The sequence below is a fragment of the Gadus macrocephalus genome, chromosome 7 (assembly GCF_031168955.1).
Source record: "Gadus macrocephalus chromosome 7, ASM3116895v1".
Classification (NCBI taxonomy): domain Eukaryota; kingdom Metazoa; phylum Chordata; class Actinopteri; order Gadiformes; family Gadidae; genus Gadus; species Gadus macrocephalus.
In genome coordinates this window covers 6,408,480-6,421,069 of record NC_082388.1, presented here as the reverse complement: position 1 = coordinate 6,421,069, position 12,590 = coordinate 6,408,480, and the positions used below count along the sequence as shown (strand labels likewise).

Below are 12,590 nucleotides of genomic sequence, written 5' to 3'. Positions count from 1 at the left end.
CATTCATCCACACATTCACCCGTTCACACACCAATTCACCCATTCATCCACACATTCACGCATTCGTACACCCATTCACCCATTCATACAAACATTCACCCATTTTTACAGATATTCACCCATTCATACACACATTCACCCGTTCATACACACCTTCACTCATCCAAACGCAGGGCTCAGGGAAACTGCGACACTCGAACTAGCAACTTCCCATCAACCAAAACATCATCAACCAACAGCTACCTACCATGGACACCATCTTCAACTCCCGATGCTTGCAGAAGACACACAACATTATGAAAGACTCATACCACCCTGCCAACTATCTGTTTGAACTGCTGCCCTCAGGGAAACGTTACAGGTCCATCAGAACACGCACCACAAGATTCATAAACAGTTTCTATCCCAAAGCAGTCACCATACTTAACTAAAATAAATCCACTAGTTCCGACAGTATTAATCCGTGACGTCCACATGTAATGCAATGCTCAGCACTTTACATATTTGTACTACTATTTTAAGGCATACTATTTTTTTTACTATTTTTTAGGCATACAATGGCACTAAGTTAACGGTATAGTGTATGACGACATGAATGTAGTGAGTGAACGAAATGTTGAATGTATTTTCTTTCTTTATTTATTATTTATTATGTTACCTTTTTAAATGAGACCAGTACGTGAGTGCACTGAATTTCGTTGTACTTCTGTCCAATGACAAATAAGTATATCCTATCCTATCCTATCCTATCCTATCCATAGGCCTTACCAGTGAGATTTTTATTTGCCGTGGTTATCGCAGGTTGACTGCTTTACTTTATTTTGCCATAATTACAGTTTTAATCCAACAAATGTACGTTTGCAGCGTATGGTCCAGCAGCCATTTTTTTGGTAACTGCCAACTCGAGAATTGACCGGAAAACATGTCAATTCTTGTAAAACTATCCTTGATGCATTGCCAACATTCATAGCGAATACTCCTTCGCATCAACGCACTTATGATAAGGTTTACTAAAAAAACCGAGGCATTAGCAGACATGCACACAACAATAGAAGCCAACACACGATAACAGACCTGAAGTGAATGTATTCATGCGAAGTGGAAACATGCGTACCGAAGGCATGTGATTTAATGAACTCAGTTACAGGAGAGAGAACGGGTGACGGGTTCTGGGAAGAGTACATTATGCACTCTCTCTCTCTCTCTCCCCCTCTCTCTCTCCTCTCTCTCTCTCTCTCTCTCTCTCTCTCTCTCTCTCTCTCTCTCTCTCTCTCTCCTCTCTCTCTCTCTCTCTCTCTCTCTCTCCCTCCTCTCTTCCCTCTCCCTCTCTCTCTCTCTCTCTCTCTCTCTCTCTCTCTCTCTCTCTCTCTCTCTCTCTGCTTTAAACAAGCTTATGTGCATTTACAGTGTATGGCTACGATGGTCATTTTACGAGGCTGTGGCTTTTAAAAGAGATGCCCAGTCATTTATTTCAACCTATTTAAAAAATATTATGAGTTCAGTTTCAACCACTCAGCAGTCATCTCTCTAGTACTCCAAACGGCTGCCAAAATAAAAGCGTGGGACTGTTAGCGGGTAAAACAAACCAAATTGAAAATAGAAAAATAAAACTCGTCATGTGACGGACATGTGCTTCATTTGACCCCTTCCTGAAGTGCAGGAAGTAACAGTCATGAATATCGAGTTACAAAACGAACGCTTATAAAGAGGTTAATTGTTCCTCGATTTGATTGGTGCGTCTTGTGGCGTTTCCCGGGACAGTGGTTTGTTTGTCTAAGGAGGGGGGAGGGAAGTATTCTGGGATGTCTTGAGGCGTTCCCCTGTGTTTGACGTCAGTCGGAAATATTTCATGGAAATGGCCTCAGCAGACCTGAGGTTATAGAGTGTGAGTGTGTATGTGTGTGTGTGTGTGTTTGTGTATGATGTCTGTGTGTGTGTATGCGTTTGTACATAGACATGTGTGGGTTCACGTGTGTGCATGTGTGTGTGTGCGTGGAGGTTTGTGTTTGTATGTGGGTCTGTGTATGTCCACATGTGAGGGTGTGTTTATGTATATGCATGTGTGTGTCTGTGTCTGCGCCCGTGTGTGTGTGCATCCATGCGTGTGCACGTATCCATGTACAGTATGTGTATCTGTGTGCGTGTGCATTTGTATGTGTGTGTGTGTTCATACAAACCCATGAGTAGGTCCAAGTGTGTGTGTGCATGTGTCGTGTCTATGTGTGTGTGTGTGTGTATGTATGTGTGTGTATGTGTGTACTAGAATGCCTTCACACTAACTGAGGCGGGACCAACAGACAACCTGATAGCACTTCAACTCTGACATCCAACCGTCCAATGGAATTAAAACAGTTCGTTTTTTGTTCGATTTATCCCCCTCCCTCCTCCCTCCCCCCATTCCCCTCCCTCCTCCCCCCCCCCCCACTCCCTCCCCCCATCCCCCCCCCCACTCCCTCCCCCCATCCCCCCCCCCCCCTCCCCCCCCCCCCCTCCCTCCCTCATCCATCAACACACACGAAAGCCAGCTTACGTAACACGTGACCGAGGAAGACTGTTATTAGATGGGCTGTCTCGCCCCGGGGGTTTTCTTGGGTGGGGGGCGGGGGGGGGGTCGAACCATCACTGAACCGTAAGAGAGGAATTCATTGATTTTTCCTTCGTTTGTCCATGATTCAGTTTTCAGTCGGCTAATCAGAACAGACACATGGTCATTCGATGGAAGAAAGCGATTTCAATAAAAACCGGCATTTGTTCTTATTCGTTTCAAAATGTTATTGGTTAAAAAATATATATACAGTGCATATATTGTTATTAACCTTTTTCTGATTTAATTATTTGTTTTTCAATAGTGTTTGGTATGATGTGAATTAATATGTTAATGTGCTTAACTCGTAGGCCAGAGGGGCGAATGCTGACCAAGCGCAATGGAAAGGCAGTGCCGATGTCAAAGTGACACGGCTTTTAATGCTTTTTTTAATCACTGTTTTCTTGTTTTTTATCGATTCTTTTGAATCCAGTTGTTAAAAGTATTTTATTATTTTTCCATCCCTGTTTTCATGACCTTATTTATTCTTTTAAGACAGCTGTTAAAACTCTTTTATGCCTTTTGTCACGACCCTAACGAGGGGAGCCTAACGATCTCATTGACAACACCTGGGCTTATTTAAGTAGACGTGTGAGCCCAGCGTGAGGGTGGATCTCCTTTGGGAGGCATCACTTATTGTTGGTTCCTTTGGTCTTTTGGTTTAGTTGTATCCTAGGCATGTTTACACCTGACAACACTACACCCATACACTTTTACGTACACACACACTTACATCACTGACTAGATTGAATACACACGCCATACCTTATGTTATATTCACTTGGTTATAATAAACCTTTTTGTTAACAAACTCAGTCAATTGTGTGCGTCTCCCCTCTTTGCCACAACCACCACAGTCGGCTTGTGACACTTTTTAAACCCTGTTTTCATGTATTTTCTAGATAATTTTTAATCCAGTTAAAAATCTTTTAATATTTTATTTTTAACAATTTTTTCACGCCTTTTATCAATCCTTTTAGGGCATTGTTAAAAGTTGTCTTTGATGATTTTTTTTTAAAACCTTTTGTTGAAAGTCTTTCATGCACTTTTTAAACCCTGTGTAATGCATTCTACTTTTCCTACTTACAATTAGGGGTGTAACGGTACACAAAAATCTCGGTTCGGTACGTACCTCGGTTTTGAGGTCATGGTTCGGTTCATTTTCGGTACAGTAAAAAATCAAAATGCTAAATATAAATGTGCTTCATAACATGTGCTTCAAGTTGTTCATAACACACTTTTGTGCTTTTTACAATAGGAACATTAGACAATACAAAGCTAGAATTATGCAAAAAAATATAAAGATTCTGAAATGTAGAAATAAAAATAAATAACATTGGCTCAGACTGTTTTTTTGAAAAAAAATCTTTTCTCAATCTAATGTGCAATGAACAATTGCAACACTAAACAGTTTCAAGTTGTTGCTCAGATTAATTTTTACTCCCCCCCCAATCTTTAGCCCTGATGACTTTCACTCAATCTTTATGTTTTTTGCCAGAAAAATCTCCTTATCACATTATCTGCAGGATAATAATACCCAAAATTTGAGTGTATTGTACATACGATGTACCCTACATGTTACTCCCGTATACCACAATGCAATGCGGTCGTGTTTTTCCGGAGGAGAAGAAGAAGCTGAATAACCGCGAAAACGAATATATTTAATGATGGAGTCTCCGGCTTTCGTTTAGAAATGTCAACAATTTATTTGGGATTTAACACAGATGTGGGCGCATCAGTCTGCGTGAATGTTAAATAGAATATTTAACATTCAAAATTAATTTAAAAACACTTGAACAAGGAAATGTAACATTCAACATCAATACAACCTCCAGCTTTCCTCGTGAGTGCCCGGTTTGTTTACAAGATGTGGGCGCATCTGTCTGCGTCACACAAATACCCGGCGCATTTACTGACGCAAATGACGTTTAGAAATGTTCAGCGTAGTGTCCGAATTCTCGTTTGTTCGTTCCCTAAATAGTGCACTATGTCATGAACACTATATAAGGAATAGTGATTGAGTGAGTTAATAGGGAACGATTTCGAACACAGCTACGGTGTGCGCAACTGTCCATGTGCGGCCGCAGCATGTTCCACACATGCGGTCCTCTACTTAATATGTCCGTATGGAAACTCGTTCGGTACGCTTCCGCACCGAACCGAGCACCCCGTACCGAAACGGTTCAATACAAATACATGTACCGTTACACCCCTACTTACAATGCATGTGGAACAAACTAACACACAATCTACACACCTTCTTGTATGAATTAGCATGAGCAAAAGTTACTGTTTGTAAACGTTTGGTGTATTTCTTTTTATGCGTACAATGCAGTACTGCCTTGTATTTTTTACTTACTATTTTTATGTTGTGTGTTTCCTTGGATGCTGCTACAATTTCATGCACACTGTACAATGACACTAAAAGGATATTCTATTCTATATATGTGTTTGGGTGTGACGTCTTTTTTTTGTTTGTTTTTTGTTTTGTTAACAAGAAATAGGTTCTTAATATGTTGTTATTCTACTTTGTTGTTAAGGACCGCCCTTCAAAAAGAGATGGGTTCATCTCAAGCGGTTATTCCTAATAAAATAGATTTTGAATACACACTCAATGCACAAACGTGTGTGTGTGTTGCGCGGGACGGGTGTGGGGCGAGAACGATGAGGTCACACACACAACATGAATCCCATCGCGTCGTCGGGTAACACCGCACCGCTGTGGCAACCGCACCATGGCAATGGCAATAGGATTCGGAATGCTGGTGGTTACACACCATGGATTTCTTTTTTCGTTACGTTAATATTTTGTATTTTTTGGTTCACGTTTTGTACATTCAGGGAGGAAACAACACACATACACACACACGAACATGCACACAGATATACACACAGACACAGATAGACAAACACACACAGACAAACACACATACAGAGAGGCATACACACACAATAATACACCCACACAAACACACAAATAGACACGCACACAAACACAGACAGACACACACACACACACACACACACACACACAGATAGACACCGACACACACACACACACACACTGATAAACACACACATACACACAGACAAACACACACACAAACGCAGATAGACAAACACACACACACACACACACATAGACACACACACACACACACACACACACACACACATACATACACGCACACACACAAAGAGTGACTCACCTGTAGCCTTTGTGTGTGTGTCGGAGCTGACTTGTGGATGGGGCCTCCTGCAGGCCACGCCCACCAGCTGAATGAGGAACACCAGCAGCAGCCTCATCCTACAGTCTGCTGCAGGAACACACACACACACACACACACACACACACACACACACACACACACACACACACACACACACACACACACACACACACACATATGAATACACACAGATATCACACACACACATAAATACACACACACAAATCCTAGTCTGCTGCCTTCCTGCAAGAACACACACACACATACACACACACACATACACACACACACATACACACACACAAACATGAATACACACAGATACACCAACGCACAAACATGAATTCACACAAACACACACACACACACACACACACACACACACACACACACACACACAGCTCCTGAGCATTGTAAAGGGCATGCTGATGTAACTAAAGGCCTCTCACAACGTATTATTGTCACTGAAGGCTAACGCACAAAAGAAACACACTCCTCTGTAAACAAATGGAGAAAAAGTCAGATCACTCTTCTGAAGACTCGGAGTACCGTTAATACGGTCGGAAACTTCCGGAGAAGGTCACACCGGTCCGTGACGGTCAGGGTTTGACGGCGCTTCACTGTGATTGGTTGATTTGTTTTTCCTGATGGCGTCATCGGGATCAAAGAGATCATCTGTCACCGACCGTGGATAGCGTTGTATCAAAAGGTGTGCACGCCTGTGACATGGATTAACCACTAACACACACACACACACACACAGGCACACACGAACGCACGCACGCACACACAGGCACGCACACACGCACAGATCAACCCCTAACACACACACACAGACACACGGGCACACTAACACACACCTGCACGCACACTCACGGGTACGCACACACACACACACACACAGATCAACCCCCAACACACACAGACACACACGCGTACGTGCCCACACACACAAACATGCGCACGCGCGGGTATGCACTAACACACACAGATCAACGCCTAGCACACCCACACACACACACATGGGCACACACACACACACACACACACACACACACACACACACACACACACACACATGTCTTGAGGCTGATTCACACGGTCATGTGACGTGTGTGTGTGTGTGTGTGTGTGTGTGTGTGTGTGTGTGTGTGTGTGTGTGTGTGTGTGGGTCTGAGTGTGTGGAGGAACACGAGGAGAGGGACTGGGGTTAGAACCCGCGTCATTGGTCTGTTCGGTATCGTCATGGCAACCGCAGTGACCCTTAGTGAATCAACTTGATTGATTTGAATCTCAATAAGAGTCCCTGTGTAAAGAAAGATTTCATAAGAAATGAAACAATAAATTAACTATAGTGTCTGTGTAAATTTTGAACATGCATCAATCACTTTTAATCGCCGCTCTTTCAGCAGGTTGCATCGCCTTCTAAGAATCAAGAGCTCAGCAATAATTTAAATAAAACTGAAAAAAGATTTAAAAAAAAATTCAATTATAATAAAAATAAAAATAGCCTGATGTAAAATATGCCATGTGCTCTTCAGTGGCGTCTGTTGGTTATAAATGTTGGTGGGGCGCAGTAGTAAAAAAAAAAAAAGGCTTTTTTGAATTTGATAGATTTGATTTCCTGTATTCTGGTGCATTGTGGGGATGGCCACTACCTATTACCTATTTCCTACTATAAGTTCAGATTCATTCCTTACACTGCATACTGACCTACTTTATGGCCATTCCACCAGCCATTGCTATTTGACCCATTGTTGTTATTCTAATATTGAGACAAATCATGATCACTGTCCTATAGCGTCCATTTTTTGTGAGTCCGTCTACTTCAAATGCAAAATATGGGAGAGTTGCTTCATTTTATTTACATGCGAAAGACTAAATTTATATGAAACTTACTTGCTCCTTTTTAGTATAACATTGCTTGGGGAGTCCAATTCCGCTACTGAAATGGGTGGAAAGTGCTTACAAATCTCTGCTAGTTAGCGATCTATCTCTTCTCTACATGTAGTTGTGTTGCACAAATGCTGCTGAGGGAGGTAGCCTATTTGATTGATTCGCTGAATGGTCCAATCATGTGGGGATAACAAAAAAGAAAAGCGATACCATTGGCCTGTGGCGCACACTAGTGCGACACTAGTGCGACCCGAGGGCGAATTTTTTTGGGCAAAGGAAAAGCCGTCTCTGCTCTGATAGACAGCAAAAGGTTTGCAAGCTTACATTGACTTCAACGTGGAAGGGGCCCCTGACTTGGAGGAGGGCTTTATTTTGAATGACCAATAACTAGCCTAGCGCAAATCATTGAAGTTTAGACGCATTTATGATTCATAATCAAGTGAATATTTCACGGAGGGGCGGCGTCCTAACGCCCTCTATTGACCCACCGCCACTGTTACTATTACATTTTAGTTATTTTAGTTGTCAGGTCTGTATGACGCAGCATGAGAATGTTGAACTTTGTACAAGCTGATCTAAATATATCTGGTACATAATCCTCTCATTTAGCTAATCTGTCATACAGTATATATAACACTGCAATCCAATGTGTTATATATACTGGAAAATATTGCCGTATTATGGTCATAGTGTGTGCGTGTGTGTGTGTGTGTGTGTGTGTGTGTGTGTGTGTGTGTGTGTGTGTGTGTGTGTGTGTGTGTGTGTGTGTGTGTGTGCGTGTGTGTTTCTGTCCAAATGATTCAAGATTCAAGAAATGGGTTCAGTTGGTTTGCATCACAATCACAAGAATGATGAAAAATACTTGAAAAACGACATACAGAATACATTTAACATAATAGCACTATTCGTTTTCCTTAACTGACTAACTGTTCCTACCTTCCTCATCTTCTGTGGAACAAATCTTTTGTTTCAAATGATTTAATCTTCTTTTTCTGCGTTTGGTTTGTTGCACCAACAAAGTGAGTGAGTTTGTGTTTGTCTGAACTGAAATATCCGATAAACGACAGTAGGGCTGGCCACGAATACATCATTTGAAGCTTTGTATGTTAGTTAGGTTTCCGAACGCATATTTGTGTATATTCAACGAAATGCGTGTCCCACACATACACACAAACACACACACACACACAAACACACACACACACACACACAGGTGAACACACACACACACACACACGCAAGCACCCACACACCCACACACACAAGCAAGCACTCACACACACACACACACACACACACAGTTGAACACACACACACACACACACACACACACACACACACACACACACACACACACACACACACACACACACACACACACACAGGTGAACACATACACACACATAAACACACACACACATGTACACACTCATACAGGTGAACACACACACACACACACATACACACACACACACACACACATACTCACAAATTCTGTGTCACACTCTCCTCCAGGAAATGAATAAATAACGTCTGGCCTTCGCCTGATGAAGAGATTTGATCATCTAAATCTAATCTAATGAACTGGATTAACAAATCTCATACTTCCCACGCTGGTTCTTTTTCTTTATCGGTACAAAGCACAAACGAGATGAAAGAGTCTGTCCGCATTCGTAATTAAAGCCAAACGTAATCCTGTTGGGAATTAAAACTGAACTCGACAACCTGTTGAGATTCTCCCCCTGTGAGCTCAGGCTGTAGAGCGGGTTGGCATGTTACCGCAAGGTTGCTAGCTCGACCCCCGGCTCCTCCTAGCTGAGTGTCGAGGTGTCTCTGAGCAAGGCGCCTCACCCTGACTGCTCCCTGATGGAAGGTTGATAGTTCGAACCCCGGCTCCTCCTAGCTTAGTGTCGAGTTGTCCATGAGCAAGGCACCTCACCCTAACTTCTCCATGATGAGCTGGCTTGCCCTGGGCCGTCGGAATGTGAATGGGTGTATGAATGTGTGAAAGTTAGGCACTGCTGGAAAGCACTTTGGATAGAAGCGCTGTATAAATGCAGTCCTTTTACCATCCATTTGTACTGGTTCAGGCTTTAGGGCTAGAGCAGAGCAACGTCAACGCGTCAGAGCATATGATCCCGTTGTCCTAGCAATGCGCCAGGACGTTAATCCTAAAATCCACGCAAAAACTGGATATCAACATTATGTACGTGGAGGTATGGTGAGCTTAGTCGGTATGGTAATATGGCATTGATATGCTTTAAAAACTAAACATTCACAAACCATGTTTCTGAAGCATACTGTGTCAAAAAATCTACTGTCAAACGAAATAAAATTATAATAAAAAAATATATATAATAATAATAATAATAATAATAATAAATATAGTTGCAAGCAACCATGACGTTGTCCTACTGACTGACTGTTTGACTGTTTGACCAAGAGTATGACGGTATGACCGACAGAATGACAGTATGACCAAGAGTATGACCTTATGACAGACAGTGTGACCGTAGACTGCCATGGGCAGATTAGAGTATGTTTTGAGAAATAGATTCCTCCCGTGTGATTTAAAAACTAAACAATCACCAAACATGTTTCTAACTGTGTTAAAATCCAATGTCAAACGGATGTTAGCGAATTACGTGTGTACCGCTTTAAGGCCCAGCCTGCATTGGAGAAAGGCCGTGGTTCAGAAGGGAGAACTTCAGACAAATGTTGTTGTTGTTGTTTTTTTCAGGTATAGCCTTCAAATTTGGCATGGGTATACTATGGAATCTCCTCTTAAGAGTCGAATTCAACAGCTGAGCAAACGTGTTTTGGATGCAATGTTATAGCTGTTTAAACGTGTTGTAGAGCTGTATACATATGCATGTATTTCACTTTAAAATGTATATCTGTTTTTCGCCTTATTGCTATGAATTTAACACCATATAGTATATATATATATAGTCACTTTGTACATGTGTGCCAAGTTTACAGCATTTCCCACTTTCAACAACAAAGCAGTTAATGTGTGGGTGTTTGGTCAAGTTGTGGTCAGTGCACTATATCCAGATGGTCTAACCGTATGGGTTGCAATGTGAATGTTGTTCATCATGACAAATGGTGCATACATAACAAGTTGAATGCAAATTTCTCCTTCCTAGTGGTAATGCCAGCATGTTGAAATGCTGAACTTTGAGGTCTTGTCATAGCGCCACCTATGTTTTATTCTTGCCCATCTTTTGATTCCATTACTAATTTTATAACTTTTGGACCCAAAAATTCAGGAAAATAATGATATTATTACTAACTATTACAATAGGGTCCCTACAGACATTCTCAGACACACAACCACACACACACACACACACACACACACACACACACACACACACACACACACACACACACACACACACACACACACACACACACACACACACACACACACACACACACACACACACACAGAGACGCACGCACATAACGAAGACAGAAACAAATGCACAAGTACACACAAACACACACAAAAAGATGGAAAAATGACACACACACAAACACACACACACACACAAATGCACAAAAAAACACCCACATGAAGACGAAAAAATTACGAATACACACACACACAGAGACAGATCAGCACAACACAGTTCTCACCCAGTGGCGAACTTAGCCCTTTGGGGGCTCCAGGCGAACAGTCATTTGGGGGCCCCTGCATCTACCGGTCTAATGTACCTTATATCGCATAATATATGGCATAATGAGATACTCCATACAAGGGATGAACAAAAGTCACTATCCTTCTTTCATGCAAATGTTAATTATCTATTTAAAAATTGAGAATAACATACAAAACAATAAGATTTGTTATGTTGACACATTACACTGACTGTTAACCTCATGTCATCATTTACCTGAGGGTTTCCAGTAGGTCACAGCAGCTATCTGCTGTGACCTACTGGAAACCACTACTGGAAACCTACTGATAGCTGCATTTTTCCTGTGCTCTTCAGACCTTTCATTGTTGATTAGATGCATTGCAAGGTTATTCCAGTCTTTAAATCCTTCCTCACTCAGTTGTTTTTGTTTTCCAAAAAGGCAACAACAAAAGCAAAAAACACGGTCTGCACTTTCACTGTAGACTAACCAAGACCTGTTCACCCTCTCACCATTTTCCATTACTATGTAATAGTATGCTTTTGTGAATCTGCGGCCCTTGGGCCAGAGTGCTGGGTCATCCACAAGAATATGTGTGCACCTGCCCAAGACACAGCAGCTTGGGCCAGAGTGCTGGGTCATCCACAAGAATGTGTGTCTCGCAGTCATTGTTATCGTTATTGTCATCAATTTCAATAACCGAAGTGGAAGAAGGAGAGTGAGAAATATTCACTACCAGTTGTGCATCATCTCCGTCAGTTTGTTGACACACGTCATTAGCATCGCTGCTAGCTGAGCCAGAGCCACTTGGAATGAAAGGAGCAGTAACGTGACAGCAAACGACGTTGACGGCTGCTCTTGATCCTCCGACGGTCCCGCTGACACTGCGGTGGCTGTAAAAAAAGCTGGATAGCTTTGGTAGCTTTGAAAGAAAGTCCTGCCTTTGGTCTTTCTTCTTCTTTTTATGTGACCCGCTTTCGTACGATCGCTTCATGTTTCACTCGATTTATGTCTCACTCGATTTCTCTCTCTCTCTCTCTTACCGCTTACTGTTTTGAATTTGACTTCATTGTGCACACTACATGGAACATGTAGTGCAGACTGAAGGGGGGTGCACACGGAAAGATCGTCAAAACATGAGTAATTAGACATCCCGATGCTACTATTGTGAAGAGATTTTTATAAAAATTATAAATATGGGGACAAAATATATGCATTGGGGCATTTTGGGGGCC

At 42.1% G+C, this 12,590-nt stretch overlaps 1 long non-coding RNA gene across 1 annotated transcript in view; it reads right to left on the bottom strand.

The window, feature by feature from the left end:
- Positions 1–12,590, bottom strand: part of LOC132460760 (uncharacterized) — a 19,776-nt gene that overhangs the window by 767 nt on the left and 6,419 nt on the right. Inside the window, exon 2 of the long non-coding RNA XR_009526413.1 lies at positions 5,794–5,901. This is a non-coding gene — a long non-coding RNA (uncharacterized LOC132460760). The remainder of the gene's footprint in view (positions 1–5,793; positions 5,902–12,590) is intronic.